This window comes from Patella vulgata, chromosome 8 (assembly GCF_932274485.2).
Source record: "Patella vulgata chromosome 8, xgPatVulg1.2, whole genome shotgun sequence".
In the NCBI taxonomy this organism is placed as follows: Eukaryota; Metazoa; Mollusca; class Gastropoda; family Patellidae; genus Patella; species Patella vulgata.
The window spans coordinates 38,688,507-38,711,730 of record NC_065886.2 but is presented as its reverse complement, the minus strand read 5'-3'; the positions used below and the strand labels follow the sequence as shown (position 1 = coordinate 38,711,730).

At 35.2% G+C, this 23,224-nt stretch overlaps 1 long non-coding RNA gene across 3 annotated transcripts; it reads left to right on the top strand.

Annotated features, from left to right (window-relative positions):
- The first annotated feature begins 987 nt into the window (after positions 1–987).
- Positions 988–19,755, top strand: LOC126830325 (uncharacterized). Of its 3 annotated transcripts, none has more exons than XR_008789076.1 (6): positions 988–1,327; positions 5,898–6,053; positions 6,724–7,291; positions 13,151–13,256; positions 14,193–14,296; positions 17,191–19,755. It is a non-coding gene; the product is annotated as an uncharacterized LOC126830325 (long non-coding RNA). The 3 variants fall into 3 exon arrangements; XR_008789077.1 differs by lacking the exon at positions 988–1,327 and adding an exon at positions 1,589–1,719; XR_007683811.2 differs by lacking the exon at positions 5,898–6,053 and having other exon boundaries at positions 995–1,327.
- The last annotated feature ends 3,469 nt before the right edge of the window (positions 19,756–23,224 follow it).

Below are 23,224 nucleotides of genomic sequence, written 5' to 3'. Positions count from 1 at the left end.
TTCATCTTCCAGGAATGCAACGCAAGATGTCACAGGGCCAGGATCGTTACAGGTTACCTCCAACAACAGAACATCACCTTGGCCAGCACTGAGTCCCGACCTCTCCCCCATCGAGCATGTCTGGGACATGCTTGGACAGAGGTTACGTCAACGTCAACAACGTCCTGCCAATGTCCAAGAACTTGCTGCTGCGTTGCAACAGGAATGGGACAATCTGGACCAAAATGACCTTAGACGTCTCATTAGGAGTATGCCACGTCGGATCAATGCTTGTTTGGCAAACAGAGGAGGATTTACCCGTTACTGACTTGGTTGTGATGCTGTTTGACCCCGGGTATCATTTACCCTTATAATGGTCAGTCTGTGCCTTACTTAGTCTAACGATCATTTGGAATAAATCGATGAATGTGAACTTCATTTCATTTTGTCATTTGTTTCTTCGTCAGTTTCATTAGGTGACTTTAATAATACTTAAAAATCAAATATCCCCTACTTTTTTTGAATAGTATATATATATATTTTTATTATTTATTTGTACTCATTATATATTTATTATATTATATATATACTAATTTTTATATTATTAAAATTCTGGAAATGGTATAATATAAGAATCCATAATTAATATTATATGTATTTTCTTTACATGTAATCTTTTTCACTAATATTATTTAAATTATTTTGTTGAAGTGTCACAAACTTGTTACAGACTATACTTTAAATCCCCTTTGTTGATTAATTAGTCTTGGCCTGATGGACCCAGACCCTAAACTCTTCTTTATTCATTCATTCATAATCAAAATACATGCGGTGGCCATTCGTTCTTGCCAGTGTGACGGAAGTAAACAAAACATAGACAAGATTAATAAGACACTCTGAGTATAATAACGATATGAGTAGAAGTTGAGGGTCTATGAATATAGTAGAATATAATATCCAGTGTGCAGCAGTATTTCAATCTGCGTTGAATAGAATGTCATTTGGAAGCTTGATATACGCAATACCCAATTTGTCTCGGTCGCCAAGACAACAGTTTTGAATACACCATTGCACATACTGCGTGAACCGATCGGCATTTTGTAATTTTAATAGCGCGTGGCCTATTTTTGAATGGGTATTGTGAATGAAATTCAATATAGTAACTAAGCAATTCAACACTCAACAAACAAGGCAAATCAATTCATGAAATGTCGCGCTTCGTAATCCATCATCGCAACACAGAAAATGGGACACGACAAAAGAACTAACAATTCAAAGACATTGGGTTCCGAGATCTGGAGTCAGAAGACTTTGAGTTGTTATGCCAACTAAATAAAAAATGATATAGGTAAGTTGGGGCGTTTTTAATTAAAATAAAGATGATATTTTACCTACAGCTGTCGATTATTATAGGCGTTGATATATACCTTAAGTGTGTGAGTGACTCGTACAATAATAACGATCAATGCACATTACTTATTGCATATATGCATAATGTAATAATGTTAAGTTTGTTTGGTTCCACATCATGAATCTAGAGTGCTAATGGTTGCTTGTTCCCCGGTTTTATTTAATATTGCTCAACAATATTGTTATCTATTAGGCTATTGCTTAACGATATTCCGGTTTATATTTGCTGTTCATTCTGAATATTTATATGTACATATGTTACAGCTGTTTCGAAGTCCAATCCCGTTCAGATAGCCTGGATAAATTGTTAACTTTTACGATAATTGCATTGTAAGTTCTTTTTATATATAATATGCTTGTGGTAACATATGTAGACAATTATTTATGTGCACGGTATGAATTTAAATCCGTGTTTCAAATATAGTAATTAATCCATTCAAACTGGGCAGGGTGTAAGGTTATACGTTGAAAATTGTACATGTTGTTGTTGTTCTTGGTGTTTAACGTCTGCTTCCACATAAGTGATATCGCAGACAATTATCAATTATCAGCCTCCTATACACTCGTGGATATTAATACCCTTGATTATGTAATACTACAAGGTTTATTTTAGCTCTAAGAAAGGTGTCCTCTTTAATATAGAAATTCGTTACCTACATGATGTGTGACGAAAACTAGGGTAATGAAGTAGCTTGCATTATTCTACTTCTATCTTAGACTAACTCACCGACAGTTATGTCAGTATCCATTGCTGGAAGTAGGGGACTATAGTCCAGTTATCTCGTGCACAGATTAGTACAATTTGTGCCTATACGAAGCACTTACCCAAAATGGTAATTGTCCCGCCCTAATAGATGTTGCATTATACTATCTATATAGGAGAGATATGGTTTGATTTACCTTCAGATATCATAGAGCGGCCCGAGAAGGGAACATCGTAGCCTCCCCGGCTTAGAGGCTAGGGTGAACACATGTTATGTAGAACTATCAAGAAGTATGTGGCTCTTGTCACGTTTAAGCTGTTCTGGTCTGAGTTAGAAAGGATATTAAACTCAGACCGTGGATATTTTAATAACTCGAAAAGTACTATCATGACTTTGTAGTTTGCTGTATGTATTTAATTATATAAACTTAGTAACAACATAAACGGTGTTCCAGAGTTAGTTAATTGATGATTGAAATAATTGATCCCACAACGTTAAGTCGAAGAAACGCCTAGAAGAAAGAGTCACATCTGTCCCCATAGTGTCACAATTAGCTGATACACCTATTGGGTTTTAACAAAATATGATCAAGGTATGTTCAATATCAAAGACTAGTATATCTGCTTCTCAAATAAAAAAAAATAGAATTAAAACATAAATACTGTTATACACTAAAGCTAACCGGAAATGCCAAAATAACACAGAGAATAATGTGCCTAACGACAATAATATTTTAAACTCAAAGCACTCGGGAAATACGGAAATAACAGCGTAGACTTCTATAAAGGTGGAGCAGAGGGGACTTCGGAAGTTTCTGGTTCTTGGTCCTTTTCGCACGTGGAAAATAATAACTCAATTTAAGACTAGGCGTACTCAAATAAATATAATATTGAAATCTCAAGCTGCCGTATATTAAAATATAGCACTTCCCATGTTTTCTGATCTGTGATTCTATTCTCCCCGAGAAGTATCTGGGTCCTTTACATCGGGGTTTATTAGATGATTATTGAAATAGGCTTGGTTAAATAATGTTCAAAATTCAAAATATCGTTTCTATATGTTTCCATAACTTTATTAGTTATGTTTCATATTTAAATTTTTGTTATGACCCAGTAAACATGTTATTATCATACACGTATCTATATAGCGCTGCTTTCACTAGAAGTTTTCAGTAGCGCTTTACAATAATTGTTACAAAGTCAAATAAAATATAAAATGACAAACACATCAAGTATAAAGTGACAAGTAAAATACTAAAATGTAAATATATATATATATATATATATATATATATATATATCATTTCACAAGTACATATTTACAATCTGATGACAGACAACATACGAAAAGGTGTTGCATGGCTTTTAAATAAGCTTCCATGTTGTATATTCTTTCCAAAAGCTGAAAATAATTGCCCAATGTTGCATTATATACATAAATACCGTTCCTATATTAATCGCGAGATAAATTATAACGATGATTTTTTCATATATATCCTTTGTTCAGATTTTTGAAAACGTTACATATACAATGATACATTTAACTTTTTTATTTCTATGACAACACGTGTTGCAACATGTGATTAGAAATTCACGAACTAAGTCATCCATAACTTGAAGCCACTCTGTTGTTTACGCAGATTTGATATTTGTTCAGGATAGGGTTGGTAGGGAAAAGACCCCGAGCGAATCCACCAACTATAATAGTGTATAAATCAGCATGGCCATTTGGGGTGGCGGTGATACGGTGGCTATGGAGCTTGCTCACTCCCTGACAGATCTAATAATTGACCCCCACCCCCATTGATAGTGCAGGGCATTTAGTCGTTTAAAGGGGGTGGAAAGGCAAGGCCCCATATGTAACATTACCAGCACGTTAAAGATCGCCGACATTATCTATATCATTAAACAATCCATTTTGTTTTTCAAGCTTGAATAATGATACAGAATGTGTTTTGTTTTTCGGGATTCAAATTTTGAAAAACGTGTTTCGTTATTCGTGATTGAAATACAATTACTATTTTTTTCTTAGAAATTTCTTTCTTTTTTTCTTTTTTTGGCTATTAAAATGGGTTCGTCCGTGTGTCTGTCTGTCCTTTCGTCTATCTGTCCGTCACACTTTTTGGGATACAATAACTCTCTTTGAAATTGAGCTAGAATGTTCAAACTTGGTGTAGGTGTTTATTAGGCCAATACCTTGACGAAGTTCGAAGATGAGCATTTTCTGCTTAGGGTAAGCAGAGATAAGCAATTTGATTGGTTGATGCTTTGGGACACGATAACTTTAGTTCTAATTAAGTGAGAGTGATGAAACTCCGTGTACAGTTTCATTACATCACTACCTTGACTAAGTTCGGTAATGAACATGTTCTGCCCAGGGTAAGCAGAGCGAGAAGCAATTTGATTGGCCGAGACTTTGGAACACAATAACTCTCCTTCTAATTGAACTAGAATGTGATGAAACTTAGTGTAGTTTCATTACATCAATACCTTGACTAAGTTCGATAATGAGCATGTTCTGCTCAGGGTAAGCAATTTGATTGGTCGAGACTTTGAAACACAATAACTCTCATTCTAATTGAGTTAGAATGTTCACATTTGGCGTAGGTGTCTATTAGGTGAATGCCTTGACGGAGTTAGAAGATGAGAATTTGATTAGTTGATGCTTTGGGACACGATAACTTTAGTTCTAATTAAGTGAGAGTGAGGACACTTGGTGTTTAGCTTTATTACATCAATACCTTTACTAAGTTCGATAATGAACATTTTCTGCTGAGGGTAAGCAGGGCGATAAGCAATTTGATTGGTTGAGACTTTGGAATACGATAACTCTCCTTCTAATTGAGGTAGAATGTTCAAACTTGGTGTAGGCGTTTCATTAGGTGAATGCCTTGATGGTGTTCGGTGATGAACAGAGATAAGCAATCTGATTGGTTGATGCTTTGGATCACGATAACTTTGGTTATAATGAAGTGAGAGCGATGAAACTCCAAATATAGATTCATTATATCATTACCTTGATTAAGTTCGATGGTGCGAATGTTCTGCTTAGGCTAGGTGAATGTCTTGACTGAGTTCAATGATTAACATTAAGAGTTAAAGCTAAGCAGAGCTAATCAATGTCATTTGTCGATGCTTTGGGACAAGATAATCTTGATTCTATCTGATAGAGAGTGATGAAACTTAGTGTATAGTTTGATTGCTCGATACTTTTGAAAAAAAAAAAAATGTGCGATTAATTAATATGTGTCATCTATTTATTTTGGGATTTCGGCGGGGGACATCAGCCTCACTGTTGACTTGTTTTATTACTTAATTGTCTTATAAGAAGGATGCCACAGCAGTAAATAAAAACTCTTTCATTTTTATGTCATAAAACAATCCATTCCATTTTTTCAAGCTTGAGTAACGAATAACATTATTAACGAATCTTTTTGACATGAGAATGTTGGAACTATAAGATGTTAGAAAATAACATTCTACCATCATCATCACTGGAGATATCCAGACTTTTAAAACTTTAAATGACATGCTGTTTAACTGTCGGGTTGTCTAATACTTGGTATTGCTTTAGGCATATCAACGCCGGGTTTTATTATTTTGATAACGATACGTAAAATTTTAACTATTTCGTGACAGACCTGTCAGTGATAAAAATGATTGCGCGCCAGAAGCATATAGACATGTAAATATAGGTATGTAATATATCTTTCTGCACATTTTACTTTTTGCCGCGAATATAAATCAGTAAAATTATATATGGAGCTTTATTAATTCTTGTTTATTTTATAAACTGAATTTTCAGTTCAATTTAGAATAGAAATTAGAATGAATGCAAACAGAACGAGACGGTAGGCAAAATACACAGTTGCAGTATTTATAAAATCTGTGTTACTATTTCATCCCTGAATCAAGATATTCGTCATAGAACCAATCGACACATAAAAGAAATAAATGATAGGTAAGCTGATGTGACAACGACAACGACGGCGGCGATATTAAACGTATTAGATGGATTCACCTGGTAGTTAGTTATATGTGAATCAAATTTTAGGCCGCTATTTGATTTAATGTAAATCAATCTAAAGAATGTTCTCCGTTTGACTAATTGGATAATTGTGATCCGTTATTACCGGTTGATAATATACGGTGGGACGCAATGTTTGGAGAAAACTAGTCATAGTGGTATAGGGAAAAAAATCCATATAGCTTATTATGACGTATTTTTCTGATTTCAAAAGATAACAAGTCAACCATATCATGTCCTACACACTAAAAAGTAATGTACCATGTCGTTCGGGTGATACTGTAAACCGAGATCCATTTGTGTACGCATTGACGTACACATGAAAAGAATCCATTTAATTTAAAGAGAGAGAGGGGGGGGGGGGTAACGTCCATTCGACACAGACTAGGTCATTTCGAGACTAACATGATTTAATTATATTTATGCATATAAATATTTTGTGTTTGTCATATAATTTACCCTGTCTAATATTTCACCATATGTTTAGCGCAATGCTGCCCGGTTGTGGAGCTGACGTACAATTTCTTTCTTTCTTTCCAATTATTCATTCACTGATTTAAGACCTATTTTTTTTTAAAAAAATATAAAATTTTTTGATTTACAGGATCCACACAACGTTAATTACAGGAATTTGTCGAATATTGCCGACTACAGGATCCACACAACGTTAATTACAGGAATTTGTCGAATATTGCCGACTACAGGATCCACACAACGTTAATTACAGGAAGTTGTCGAATATTGCCGACTGATTTCCCTCTACAACACAGCGAATATTAGCTACAGTGACACGCTTGACTGATGCCTATAAATACAGTAAAATGATCAACTCGTTTTATAGTGTGCAGTTATTGTGAAATACATTGTCAATAGTTACACGCTTTACGCTCGTATCTGTTTACCTGTAGCAACAAACGTAATGTTTAAATAATAAAATATATAAATCATTCATTTGGATGAGATCAATGATAGCTTGTATTGGAGACGATAAGACAGGTCATATAAGGAAACTGTCATTATATTTAAACATGCCACTGTATGTGAGTTATAGTCAACGGATAATCTGGATACTAACTAGCTACTGCTCTTTGTTGGGATAAAACCTAGGACGAACAGTGTTCATTGTAATGGTCATAAAATGAAGTCTCTAGTGGTTTTATTAATTTGGATTGGTAAGTGAATATAATGAGTTTAATTCATTCCATAATTTTAAAGGGCCAATCTCGATTATATTTTGGAGAATGAAACTGCTTAAATTTGTGTTAAAAGCCCTTAAAATCCTCTACCTTTGGGCTGAGCAACATGTGATACGTTTTCAACCAACTTAAACCCGTCAGTCTTCATCTGAAAATGGAGACTGGTGTCCCAAGCTGTATTATACGGTGTCTGGATAAAACCAGACTTTTATAATAAAAAAAACGTGTAGGTAAAATTTACCTTTCGTCATCAAGTACAGCACGTGGGTCATGTACTGTATATACCTCTGAAGGAGCGGCTATAGATTATCAGGTCACCCAAACGAAAAAAATACCCGAAATCTGAAATGGGTTATGTGTCCTATAATGTTATTTTATGCTTTATCAACTTTACGTATAATTCTTTCTATAATACCATTTTACGCTTTAAAAACCATATACTTTATAAACTATATACGTGTGCTTTATTTTATAATACAGGGTACTTTTTATAAACTATACGTATAATTTATTCCATAACACTATTTTACACTTTAAAAACTATACGTATAGTTCATTATATACTCTTCAAAAAAAGTAGGGGATATTCAGAAACAATATAAAACTGCGGAAATGCACTGCTGTTTTTATTAGAGGTAACCAGTGTATGTTAATAACAGGCCAATTGGCTACACATGAACATAAACAGTTCATACGGGCGGCTTATCTGTCAGCTCTATTTCACTCGCAATGAGATACACTGTCAAAAGTGAAAATGGACGTTTTTGATTTTTATCTTAATAATGAGTAATTGCTTCACCAATCCTCAGACATTCAGCAATTCGTTGTTGCATGCTCCTAATAAACCGTCCAATCACGATTTGGGGCAATCTGACCCACTCCTCTTGCAGTGCCACGGCCAATTCTTGTAGTGTTGTCCGTTGACGTTGACGTCGACGTCGACGAACACGTCTCCCGATCAAATTAAACGTAACACACAAAAGCAAAGATACGCTAAACAGTAAATCTTATGCAAGAACCGATAGGAAAGCAAACATGGATAGATAAACCAGCACGCGGCAATTTTCATCAACCTTTCCTTGAAGTGTCAAATTTGACAATGAACCCCCCAAGCGTGCATGGCGCTATTGCGTGTCGCATGTGCAGCTCAGTGGTTCTGTTGGGGCGATAAGTTCTTCATCTGTGAACATACTCTCAAAGCATGTCAAGTGTCCATGACTATTTATATCACAACCTGCATAGGTGTTTGCATCTCAATATCCTCTACTTTTTTTGAAGAGTATATAACACTATTCTACACTTTATCCGCAGTTATTCGCCTTGCTAAAACAGAGGGCTGTTATTGTCCAATCGACAGTGTCTAATTGACCAATCAAAACGCAAGATTCACGCATGTTACAATATTCTATACTTACAATTTATTCTATAATACTTATGATTTATTCTATGATACTATTTTATACTTTATAAACTGTATACTTATAATCTGGGGTCTATAATACTGTTTTAAATTTTTTAAAAAAATATACATATAATTTATTCTATATTACTATTTACACTACTATATAAATTTTACGTATAGTTTGTTCAATAATCATATTTTACAATATTTATGTTATAAAACTATTTTACGCTTTATTAACAATACTAATAATATATTCTATAATACTATTTACACCTACACTTTATAATCTATATTCTTTCTATAATATTATGTTACACTTTATAGTCACACTTTATAAACTATAATTTAATCAATACCATTTTATACTTTTTAAAACTATATGTATAATGTATTCTATAATAATATATTACACATTAACACTATACTAATAGTTATTTGATAATACTATTTAACTTCATAAACTATACGTATAATTGATTCTGTAATACTATTTTACGACACTTTATAAACTATACGTATAATATATTCTATAATACTCATAATTAATTTAATAATACTTATAATTAATTTAATAATACTCATAATTAATTTAATAATACTAGTTTACACTTTAAAAAATATAATTAGAGGATAAGTGCCTGTTGATAAATGTCACTTTATATTTCCTATATAAAGTCGAAAAAGCATTAAGTTAATATCGATTAATCAAATGAAATACCACAATGTAATAACAACTCTCCAACGACATGTCGAAAAGTTTCAGCTTAAAATATTGAGCCGTTTAGGAATCCTCGCTAGATTTCCTCGTCTGGTTTTTGGTTATTCCATTGTTTAATTGTATTAGTACACACTGCTATACTTCTGACAACGGTTTCTTGGTGAACGCCAAGAAATAGGAATAATGCGATTTGACGTAAAAAAAAAAATATAACTACCGGATAATACTAGAAGGCATTAATTTTTAAGTCATTCATTAAATATTCGCTTATCCGTGTTTCTTTTCTGTATGAAAATAATAGCAACCATATTCGTCATTGATTATTTTATCTCTACAATACATATTGATCATACAAATATATTAGAATATCAATCAGCATTATGAGAAGTAATATACAAAAAATTTGCTTATTTAATAAATTCATGCAATCTGTATTGTATTGTTTTATTGTCTTTACCATAAAGTTCAAGAGTATTCACAATATACATCAAACGACAACCTCAGAGCGAAATTTGATAATGTTGAATTCATTAAATCAGAGATAGCCACCTAATCGGAAACGCCTCCTAACCAAAGCTATATTCAATTCATCTATCACAAAGGCTGGTTATTATGTATCTAAATGCCCGGATATTCGATGTAAATGTTAAGACCATATTATGCCAAATAATAAATATAATTTTCATAACTTTACTTCTAGTGTCAACGACAATAAGAATTGTGACGCAATAAATCTCATATATGTCTTGACTAGCAATGACATTATTTATGAATAGTCCGCAGACGGACGAAAAGTACTTTAAATGTTAAAATGTTATTTAACCAATGTTGAGCTCAGTTTGTGTCGGTATACCCTTTTTATCACCCAATAACACCTTCTACAATAGATATCCTTGTGTGATAAATTTCATAATCTACTGGAGATATCGCTTTACATGAATTTGATAAGTCAATTAAAATGGAACTACTTTACTTATTTTCAAAGAACAACTGATTTTTTTTTTTTTTTTATTAAAAGTAACTTCTTTTTTTTTATTAAAAAGGAACTATTTTTATTTAATTGACTTGGATGGAAACACTGTGTCAAGATAAAGGACTTTGCAATGGTTGAATTGCTGACAAAAACTAATGTATCACTACTACGCCGTAATCAGGTTCAGTAAAAGTGAACTCTATAACAAAGAATTATATTTATTTGTTTGTGTATGTAAGAAAAGGTATGAACACAAGTCGATAAAGTAAAAAAAAAAACGAGGAGATTCTCTACATCTCTATGTTACTCTGGTAACTCCAATGGTAAATACTATCTACTTATGCTAGCGTACAGTCTCTATTGCTAGCAATACATAGAGTAAACAATTTACATGTCATTAAATTCATTAAGTGCACAGTAAAATGGATTTTTCTCAATTACTCCAATTTCTATGGCAAATATAGCCTTTATAAACTTCCTTTAACCACATTTTTCCCCTTTAATATATAGAGGTTTTGTAAGGATTTCACTCATATTAATTTAATACCAAGTTTACAAAGACCTGTCATTTTACGTTTTTCTGAAATATTTTTTCTTTTTCAAAGTTAACATTTTATAAACTTGTCCAAAAATACCATTTATGTCATGCTAAATTTACTTGTCGTTTTATGATTATCAGAAAAAAATTTGTTGTTTTTCAAAGTTACCATTTTATAAACTGTGAAAAAAATTGTTCATATTTAAGATGTTTGTCCATTGTTACCTCTAGAGTTTCCACAAGCTAAAAACATGATTTTTCGTACAATTAGAGGTAATATAATAATCTATGAATTTACGGTCCGATACATGCCAATATCGAAAAAGATCTTTGGAATATAAACCTTTATCACCCAATAACACACTGTAGATATCGCTTGTGTGATAAATTTCATAGGAGATATCGCTTTACATGAATTTGATTGGTCAGTTGAAAGGGACTACTTCTTTTTATTTTCAAAGAACATTTATTTTTTATTAAGAGTAACTTCTTTTTTTAATTAAAAATGAACTATTTTTATTTAATTGACTTTGATGGAAACACTGGGTCAATATAAAGGACTTTGCAATGGTTGCATTGCTGTCACTACGCCGTAATCAGGTTCAGTAAAAGTGAAATCTATAGCAAAGAATTATATTTATTTATTTGTGAATGTAAGAAAGGATTGGGTGATAAATAAAATCTCCTACTCGTCTTTTTTGATATATAAAAAAAAATCGGCAGAGTCTCGCTTTTCTTACTTTATCGACTTGTGTTGATATTTTTTGATATAAAAAAGACGAGTAGGAGACTCTCTATATATACCAAGTTTAGTCAAAATCGGATAAAAATTTGACTGCTAGAGTGTCCACAAACTACTGTGGACGGGTGTCTGAGCGGACAGGGACGACGACAATATACGTCCACGTGAAAATGTGGGCGTTTAATAAATAGTTGAATAGAAACACAAAAGTCATTTTTTATGTATGACATAGGCCATTATTATTTCCAGTGTTTCTTATTTCCAATGTTTCATGAATATTACTAAATTGAAAAGCACAATAATTTGATATAGGTATATACATTTTCCCAGCCCCCCCCCCCCCCAATGCTAAAGACCCCTGCACGCAAGTGACATATTGAAATTAAATATACCAGTAGCACATAAAGAACCTTTTTATATATATATATATATATATATATAATGGGGCCCGGTACATTAGATCACATGGTCTGTCATTGAGTCAAGGCGATTTCCCGCATGTATGTGACAAGGAATAGGGTCACCTGTCCAATCTCGTTGGTTTTCTCCGGTTTCCTCTGTTAAAGACCTCTACGCGCAAGCAGATTATTTTTAAAAAAAATTGAGCCATGTTACGCCCGAAATAACTTAGTTCATTCATCTCTCTGTCCCTTAGGTCGATTTAACTATCTAATCAAATGTAATGTCGCAGTAACTATTTTTATTAAACAGGACCTGTTAGCGTGCATACGGTTATTTTAAATATTTGCCCAATAGTAAAGATGCATATATACCCGAGAGTGCAAAACGAAACCGCCAAAGGGAGATAAGATTAAATCATAGTTTAAGTAGTAGATTAGTAATCTGACACCAAACATATGCTTTGATTCGACTTTAGATAAGATCGAACTATATCCATTGGCGAGTGGTACACCTACATATCTATTTCATAATCTTGTTTCCAAAGAGTTCAACAAAAGCCCCATACGAAACTTACAATTAGCTGCTCTTCAAAACGGACACGAAGCTAGTTCATCAACATTTTTTAATTCCTACATCGACGATTTTAGTCGAAAGCACTGCAGCAAAATTCGAGAATTTTGAGAAATATTTATTCTGCTTTCATTTCATGAAATTGAACATGTTTAATAAGTTTTTGTGTGTATAAGAAAGAAAATGTTGTTCAATCCAATTCAATTTATTGAATAAAATATTGTTTAAACTAAAGAAAATGGATTAGTATACTATTTTTTTTTAATATTATGGCGACCAGGGTAGAGATCTGTGTGTACAATGCAGACGCCCGCGCCATGCTTCAAATAGCCCAATAGTAGGAGTTTCTATATAAAAACCCTTAATAATGACTGAATGTACTGCTATGTTTATTTGAGCCCGGAAAAGCATTTACAGTCCAAGCGATATACGATTTATATCCCTAATTATTGATAGTCTATTTTGTACTTATTATTAATCTTTTCAGTAATGAATATATCAGCTGTAAGCATGGCAGAATGCGATGATGCGGCCGTATTTAATTGTTTACCAAATCCTGGTATCAGGAGGATAACTAAATCGGAAGCTTGTGGGTAAATATAATTAGTGATATCCTATTGATAGAAATGAAATGAACAGCAAAACTATTTTTTTAACAATAAACTCAGCGTCTGGAATAGATTGACAACACATTGTTACAAAACCTATCCGTAAACTGTGCACATATCAAACCTACGTTACGAAGTCTAAAGGTTGTGTATTAAAGAATTACCCAACACCCTAAAAAAAGAGTCTTCATTGGGCGGTTTTATAACGACATGTAGTGTTAGCGCTGGTAAGTTCGTAGCTGGTGGACAGATAAATAGGTCCGACCAGATCTTTCCTGTGTTTTAAACAAATCATAAATTCACAAGATGTTCTTAATCATGTGCAAATAATTTGTACATTGCAAGCATTAATTTATGACCTGGGTAATTTTAAACAATGGAGATCGGATAATGTTTGATTTATATTGCAGAAAAGTATGGCGTTAAACTTCATTTCTTGCCATTTGATTAATAGTTGATATAAAATAAACCAACATAAAAAGATATCCCCAAGCAACAAGAATAGACCATAGTTTTTGTCAAGACTAACGAAAAGATACAATATAAAGACATGGGTTTTATGTACACCAACAAACAAATTTGTACTGTAATTTGTTACGGGTGAAACTTTTCCATTTACTACGAGCTAAAATCCCCACAAATATGTTTCAAAGGAGCCAAGTCTTTAACTCGATATCATCCACAGTCTTTGCAAACACGACTTATTGGTCAATTTAAATCAACATTGATGTTGTTATCTTATGTTGGACCTATGGACTAGGGTCTAGGTATCACAGCCATCAAAAATCGAAGTCCGTGCCGATCATTGATGACCGTAGTAAACTCTGTAAAATAACAGTTGGTTTTTCATTGTTTCAAACATTATTCCATTCTTAAACCCTATCACATTACTCATTCTAATTTAATTAATTTATATTGCAGGTTGATGGGTGAAATTAAATCTTGTTTACAACAAATCCGTTGCCCTCCATCAACTTTCCAGATAGTAAATGACGCATTTGTCCACAAGTGGTCCATACAATGTGGTTTGTGGACTTTTTTTCTCAAAACTTTGAAATGGCTTACATAGTCACATATATAAGTATAAAGCTGTGCGTTAAAAATTATAATTTCCGTATCGCATCTAAGTATTTGATAAATACAGTCCGTAAAAACGTACATGTAATTTCAGATATTTTAAAGGACAATGGTAGTGTCCAAAAATATTACATATGTTGTAGTAATTTGTAAACACATTTTAAATATACTTCTAACAGAGCGATGAACCTAGCTGCGGTTGATTCGTAACAATGATTTGAAGAAACGGGAAGTGAGTAAAACTAGAGTTACCCTTTAAGCTGAGTAAAAAGCGATGACAGATACACAATAACTAGTATCAGATTGTGAGAGGATTCGAAACGTACTGCTCAAAAAAAGAATTGACTGTTACAAGAAAAGATAAAGAGAGAAAAATAGAAACATGTCCCTGTATTCCCCTGTTTTTTTTTAATTAATTCTCTACTTACAGATTTTAATCGATAATTATAGTTTATTCTGGTAGACATATTATTATTATTTTGTTCTTAAAACTTACGACTGTTTCCGCCACATGGATTACAAATCTTAATGCGGCGAACGAGACAAAAGAGAAAACATTTTAGGCCTACTTATACGTATGAATTTTGTGCTACCATCGAACCATAATTTATTCGTTTTTAAAACCCGAGACAGGTATATTCCAGGGCCCGTGAGAGGGGGGGGGGCAGCTGGAACCCGGAGGTATGCCGAATAATGTTTTTTAAAAACTATTGTTGGTATAAATTAATATAAAAAATGCACTGTTACTTGATCGTAAAGTAGAAGAAAACCGGTGAGTCTTCTAAATGTGTATACATAGTGGCGTGGGTATTATTAGAATCGGATTCTGCCAGTGCTCTCTTTTTTTGGAAAAATTGGTGAATTAAAATCTATGAATCACCTGCCTAGGACTTCGCATCGTGGAGCCACGGCCCGTCCTCGTTCCTTTTGAGGTTCTTGTCACCGTCAGGGTATCCGGACCCCAGCAAGTAATCGGGGCCTAGTCCGAGCCAGGAGAACGCTACAGTGATCTTGCATCCGGTTATAGATCGCTCTATCCGATCTGTGTCTTATCAAAGTTATCTCCATTTACGCTAGAGACCATGCATCTATCAACAATTTTCGAGTCGGGGGGGGGGGGGGGTGTGTGAGAAAAACCAGCCCCTTCCCCTCACTGAGTTGCTTGTTCCAGGACCCGGCCCTGTTCATAACTATATATTATAACAAAGCATGTGAATTCTAATTCTACAGGCACCATCATGTAGATTACAAATAGCAATTATTCCTTTGTCATCTACAAAAACAATTGCAGACTTGTAGCCTATCCAGAATGTATTTTTGGATTTATTTGCACAATTTAAGGTCCTTTGCAATTTCGTTTTCTTGAGTGTGGCATTCCAGAGAAATTTTAGTATGCCGGATAAGTAGTAGCTCCGGCTTCTGAAATCAACGTCTGATTCTAAGAAATGAAAGGTGTTGTGTACGAGGTATGATACTCTAACTTTTTCCAAAACACCTAATACTACTTCCCATACCTAACGAGGTTTTGTTTTACTTATGTATATATATATACAATTGTTGATAAATACAGATTGTCCAGTTTGCAGGAAATTTCAGTAGGTCGGATGACAAATGGATCTGAATGCAGTATTTGTTAAATAAAGATCGTCTAAAGCACAACCCAATTGTGTAGTCGACGTGGCTGAAAGGGAAGTAATTGACAAAAACAGAAATAATAATATGGCATTAGTTTATTTATCGGGCTAAGTATCACTATATTTATCGTTTAAAATGTGTAAATCGAGAATTAATAAAAACAAGGTAATGCATGGATCTTTTCTATTTTGTAAAAAGGTAGTGAGCTGACAATCGACTGTGTATTTATTATCGCTTTAGAGATAACTCATGTTTTCCTTGTTTGCGTCACCTCCTAATTCTTCAAACGTTTGTTACGGAACAACCATATAAAGATCTGTGTAAATATTATAATTATGTTTAACCAGTTCTGTCACATATGTAATAATTTTTGGTGGACACCAACATTTTTCTTTAAAGAAGACAAGCGGATATGATCTGGCGATTTCTTGAAGAAATATTTCAGTTGGCAGACAAATATATGAACATTTATTTAAATAAAATGTGAAAGCCAGTGTCAGCCGTGATTTCTTCTATTTGGCAAGGGAGACACGATGGTTCGACCTCCGTGTTAGCAGTGAAAGTTCTCTAGGATTTTCCAGGGTGACGCCCCTTTGTTAGTGGTGCAGGGCGGTCTGGCGAGGAAACGCCTGTAGTCGTTCAGATGGGACGAAAATCCGAGGTCCGTGCACGTAAAAGAACCCGTAAAAAAATTCATATATAGCTCACCAATGTTCTGAACAATGTAAATGTTTGTCATTAAAACCTATAGTGGTAAGAAATAATACAGTAGTCAGTAATAAGAGAGAAATGGGGTTTAACGTCCACTCGACACAGACTAGGTCATTTCGGGACTAATATATGGTTTTAATTTTATTTCAATAATTCGCTTGCGCGTAGGGGTCTTTAGCAGTGGGAGGAAACCGGAGGACCCGGAGAAAACCCACGAGGTTGGACAGGCAACCCTACTCCTTGTCACGTACAACCATGGATTCGAAACCACGCCAGTTGACTCAATGACAGGCTTCATGATACAACGCGTGCGTGCTAACCATTCGGCCATCCAACCCCCCAGTCAGTAATAAGAACGCGCCTCTACCGTCGATGTTACATTCTAGTCGAGCGTCCAATGTCACCTACCGGTGACGTGACGTGACTACCGGTCCATCCGGTTTTTGTAACGTTTGCTTAAATATTGTATTATTTTTTTTTTTTTTTTTTTTTGCAGATTACAGATAACCGTCCTTGCTATAAGACATAAGCATTCGTCAACAAGTTAGTTTTTCTGAATGACAGAAGTGTGACTCCTGATTTCTGGCAATCGAATCTAAACGATACCTTTATTTCCTTTCTTTTATGATAATCTAATTATCTACCCTAATACAACCAACAAGATCAGTAGTAAATTTTCGATCAGCCGATAATGTCACTAAAAAATATGAAACAAGAACGCCACGGCTCCACCCGATTTTCGCTGTTTGTTGAAATTCTACGCAAACGAGATCATTGCAACAAGAAGATATGTTGGCCGAACAATGGTTTTGAAATCTTAAACTTGTTTGCGTTGAATTTCAACAAACGGCGAAACATTTTATACGGACATCCAATCAGTATTTCGCTAACGATCACGTGGTACAGAAATAAGATAATGTGGCGCCAGTATAAACTTTGAATTTTTAGTTAGAGGAATGAAATAAGAATACCTTAATGAGGCGTCAATATTAACTTTGTATTTTTAGAAAATTAAATTCTAAAAATTCTACATCGCATTTAGCGTTAATAACGGAGTAAAGAAAATAGTAAAATGAGTTGGTAATACTATGCTCGATGTAAACAAACCATGTATAACAATCAGTTTAGTGGTGTTTAATAGTTTCGATTGCCTTGGCTACTTACCGTTTGTACTGCAATTCGATTGTGGATGATAATGGATTCTTAATATCATCTTCGTTATTCCGGTAGAAGTAGGACATTAAACCCCATTTCATTCCATTCTTAGTATCATGTTTTGCAATGTAATCGATGATTTTCAACATTTGTAACATAAATAATCCGCTTTGTTATTGACGATCCGATGTGGCGTCACTCCCTTAAAGGTCACACCATTTTCTGGCAAGGGACAGTCTCTAGTCGTTTGGGTGGGAAGGAAATCCGAGGTCCCGTTTACACCTGTGTGCACATAAAATAACTCTTAAAGGAGAAATGTAATCCCCCCCCCCCCCTTATAACACACTGTGTGGCTTATGTACATCTTCATTATCCCCGGGGGGGGGGGGGGTGGATGGCTGAATGGTTAGCGTGTGCGCGCTGTATCATAAAGTCTGTCATTGAGTCGACTGGCGTGGTTTCGAATCCCCGGTTGTACGTGGCAAGGAGTAGGGTCGCCTGTCCAACCTCGTGGGTTTTCTCCGGGTCCTCCGGTTTCCTCCCACTCCTAAAGACCCCTACGCGCAAGCAAATTATGTAAATAAAATTAAACCATATGTTAGTCCCGAAATGACCTAGTTTGTGTCGAGTGGACGTTAAACCCCATTTCTCTCTCTCTCTCTCTCTCTCTCTCTCTCTCATTATCCCCGGTAGGTGCAGAAATGTAGGACGTTAACACCCATTTCATTCGTTCACACTATAGGGGTAAAAGAACACTTTCGCGGTGGAGATGGGTGAAACAAAATATAGCCGTTCAAACTAAATGTGTTATGGACTAGATTACAATGGGTGTATATATGAAATGACGTGATCGGACTCGCTGTGTTTTCATCGTCTGTTGAGTGCCAAAAACAATTTCTTGATATGCGAACTTTGAATATAAATTGAGTACAGTTCATTATTTTATTTAGACCTTTATGGCCTACTGTATATTTCATTATTGTATATTGTGTAATGTGTTTTCATCATTTTAAGCTATGCATAATTATAAAGTGGGCCTTAACACCTCTTAGTGAAAGACAGAAAGAGCCATGCAAACGTTTCAAGAACAATAATTATATGGACAAATAATGTGTGTATGTAGTTCCTTCTAGAAACCAAACATTGGATTTAGAGTGTCGTCAACACAATTTTTCTTTCACGTTGAGTTATTATGTCCCTGAAAGAAAGAACAATACCGTTCATTTCATCACTAGAAACCATGCTTATATCCTTCGAAAAGTGTTGAATTTACACTTCTGTTAGCGACGAACATTCAACTATAAACTAAAGAGAGTAGACCTCGAGTGTCGTCAGCACAATAATTCTTCTTTCACAAATTTAAGTGAAAATGCTTTTCATTTAATCACGGGTGCCCTTGGTGATTTCGTTCGACGGGCTTTGAATTTACCTTTTTCTGTGAGCTTTGATCACTATTATATATGATTTTGAGGCTGAAGCGTCGGTGGGGGGTGACCTGTGATACAATAAGGTTCATTTCACCTCGTGTAGTAATCATAGATGTCAATTGGGAACATCCTTCAAGAATGTTTGTTCTTATGGATGTAATGATTTGCGGGGACATGGTGTGAAATTATGAACGAAGTCAGTGGACGCTCCATATAATATGGGGTAACATGTGGAAGCATCATGTATTTGGTTTACCATGGACATCGCGAGACGCACAAACTGAAAAGTAGAATCCTAGTAAACATGTAACTATCCGCTCTACATTCCAACGTAACCAAATATCCGAGCTATTTTGGAGTTACGTCCCTTCGCCTGATATTGGTGCTTGATTTCTGTTGGATAAATATGAACGAGTTTTGTTATATGCAATTGTTCTCAAAAGATCACAGAAATAAAATATTCTTTTAAATTGTAATAATGTGTTTCCGTTTGATTTGAAATTCGCATGCGTGATTTATTCATTAAATAATTCCCCATGTGTTAAGATTTATTTCGATTTGCGGATGTCGGCTTTTAAGAGCCCTTTATATTAAGTGCGGCATCAACGCGAACCCGCGTTTGGATTTGAATGATTATCCACTATTTGAATGAGGTCGTTTATACTGACGAAAACGAAGTTTTGGAGAACATTTGCGCAAAGGGTGTAGATGGTCAACTTGTCCAATCGTTAGTTTCATCTGAATTTCCGGGCGTACGAACGCAGTGGTCAGTCGTCGCAAGTTGTATAAATTCACTCTTTCTTTTATTAGTGTTTAACGTCGGTTTCCACCGTTGGTGATATCGCAGACAAGTTGTCTTATTTTGTTATGCTTAGCGCACGCGCTGGGGTCTTTACTGTGGAAGGAAACCGGTGTACCCGGAGTAAACCCATGAGATTAAGAAGGCACCCCTATCTCCAAGCCACATACGCCCACACCAGGATCAAAACCACGACCGCACGCCAGGGATGGCCGGCCAGGTATATCTCAAAACGCGATACTCTAGAACATCCCAATACACTATAAATGCACCTTCATTGCTGTACTTTATCCTCTGACAGGTTTGTTATCCAGGTCATTTAGATAATCTAATCCCTAGCCCCAGTACCTATAAGTAGAGAACACCGGGGGTACTGGGACCCGGTTACTTAAACATGCGCGGTTGAACTACCCGAAAACTCGAAAGATTGTGGCATATTTTGATGATTGGATGCCGACGCCATGGGTGCAGACCAACCACTAGCGCCGGTTTTGTTGTATTCTGTCCTGAATACCCACATAGTTAACTTTTAATGAGATGTACGGACTAGACGTGTATGCATATATATCAAATTACCAAATACTACATGTAGCAGACTAAAAATGACATACCTTTTGCAATTCTGAATACCACGAAAATTGGGGCGACACGTAAAGTAATTCCTGGACACGGGCCTGGAATATTAACAAAACTATGTTGTTAAATGTACACGTGAATTTGATTGGGACAAAAAAAAAGACACCGCATTTAAATAAGCAGTGCTAGACGGACGAAACACTAGTCACTACGTGCCGCCTTCGCGCGTCTAAACGGAGCAATAATTGCCAATGCAACAACCACCAACAATAACGTATAAGTGGGTTATCGCACGTGCGGCTAATATTTTATGTTCACATCTCAAAACGTAACGTAGTATAAATGAAACAACTTTGATGTTGAAGTGGCGATCACAGTGGCTAAGTGGGTAAGACGCTGGCTCGCTACTCTAAAGATCGGGTGTTCGATCCCTGCATTGGCCGAGAAAGTTCATCCAGATTTTCCGGCGTCGTTCCCCCTTTTCAGTGATGCAGGACGGAGGGCCTGACAAGGACAACTGTCTAGTCGTTCGGATGGTGCAAAAAACCCAGGTCCCGTGTAAGCATTGGCGTGCACGTAAAAGATCCCTTGACAGTTGGAATTCGACGATATAAGAGTAGGCCGTAGTGCCGCTGTCCGGGCAAAATTTCCCTCATAGCTCATTGTATGACGTATGCCCGTTTTCATTAGCCCAGTTCAGAACAAAAAACAGTTGGACGTTAAATTTCATTTCCATGTTGAAGTGATGTGCGTGTTACAAGGGAGACAACTAGGCTAGAGGCTAATTCGGACCCCTCATATCTCGCGATATATTTTGTCCATTAATATATTTCATCATGAATAAAATCAAACTTGTCAGGGTATTTTAGCTCCAGCAGCTATTAAAACGATTTCGAGTTTTTCATTAGGAGTTGCATCTTGCATGCAGCTTGAATCTAAGTATTTACTCGTAATATATTGTCTTCCTCTAACAAATGTCATCTGCCTAACCTCGTGGGTTTTATATCGGTTCTCTGGTAACCCCTCACTTCTAAATTATAATCGATTTATTGAATTACATTTATACCTGTATGTGACACTCGAAATTCTCTGGTTTGTGTAAAATGTACATTAAACCCCATTTATCTCTCACTTTCAAGTTCTGTGATGCATTATTTATCTACCCAAAAACCTTGTATTTATTCGTATTGTAGAACAAACATGTGCTTTCGTCTCTAAGCCTTTTTCGTTCCACTTATATTTGCCATCGAGGGAACATTAGACAACGGATACTTAATAGAGAGGAGGTGGGGGCTTATTCACTGAACCACCGTGGCTCCTTGTGAAATTCATAAAGGAGCGCACCACGCCCACTTTCTCAGAAATATAACCAAATTATGATATCGTCTAGAATTAAATGTTGGGCAAAATTTCAAAGGAAAGCTTGAAACTAGCTAATAATGGACGAAAATGGTTCGAAAAGTAAATAATAGTGTAATATGAATATACATCTGCATCTACATTAACTGTCGTTTGGGCGTGGTTAGCCCAGTTTACAAAGGAAGTATGGTTTGGCATTTCACTTGAGACCAAGCAAAAAAAAAAACCAACCGATGTCGCTCACTATCGTTTACTTTGTCTTAAATTATATTGGATATTAGGAGCCCATATTTTCACGGCAATATAACAACTATACTGATTGATATGGGCCAATTATTCAACAAGCTAACAGTGGGGCTGATGTCACAAGCAAAATCACCAAAAAAAAAATTATCTTTTTCAAAAGAATCAAGCAATCAAACTGATTATCTATACTTAGTCTAAGCATAAAATGTTCACACGATCAAACTCAGTCGAGGTTTTGAAGTACGCTCCATCAGTTAGAATCAAAGTTATCGTGTCCAAGTGCATCGACAAATGAAATCACTTAGCTCTGCTTAGATATTGTGGGAAATGTTAATCACTGAACCCAATCAAGACATTCACCTAATGAACATTCTACCTCAAATAAAAGCAGCGATGTTATGTTCCAGTCTTCAACAATCAAATTGCTTATCGTTACTTAGCCTAAGCAGAAAATTCACATCTTCGAACTTAGCCATGGTGTAGCTATACCAAATCTATACTTGGAGGTTCATGACTCCCACCTAATTAGTGCCAAAGTTATTGTGTTCCAAAGTATCAACCAATTAAATTGCTTATCACTGCTTAGCATTAGTGGAAAATGCGCACGATCGAACTCTGTCAGGGCATGTACCCAATAAACACCTATGCATTTGAACATTTTAATCTCATTTAGAAGGAGAGTTACTGTGTTCCAAAGTCTTGACCAATCAGATTGATAAGCAGATAATCCTAAGCATCGAACTAAGTTGAGGTATTAATGTAATGAAATTATACACGAAATTTCACCACTATCACGCATTTATAATCAATTTCCTTATCGCTATTTTTACCCTGAGCTGCAACTGCTCATTATAAAAGTGAGACCCATTTTAAAGGAGGCTAGTCTCTTACTCAATATCATCCATAGTCTTCGACATTGCAAACACGACTTATTGAACAAATTAAATCAACATTGGTGTTGTTATCTT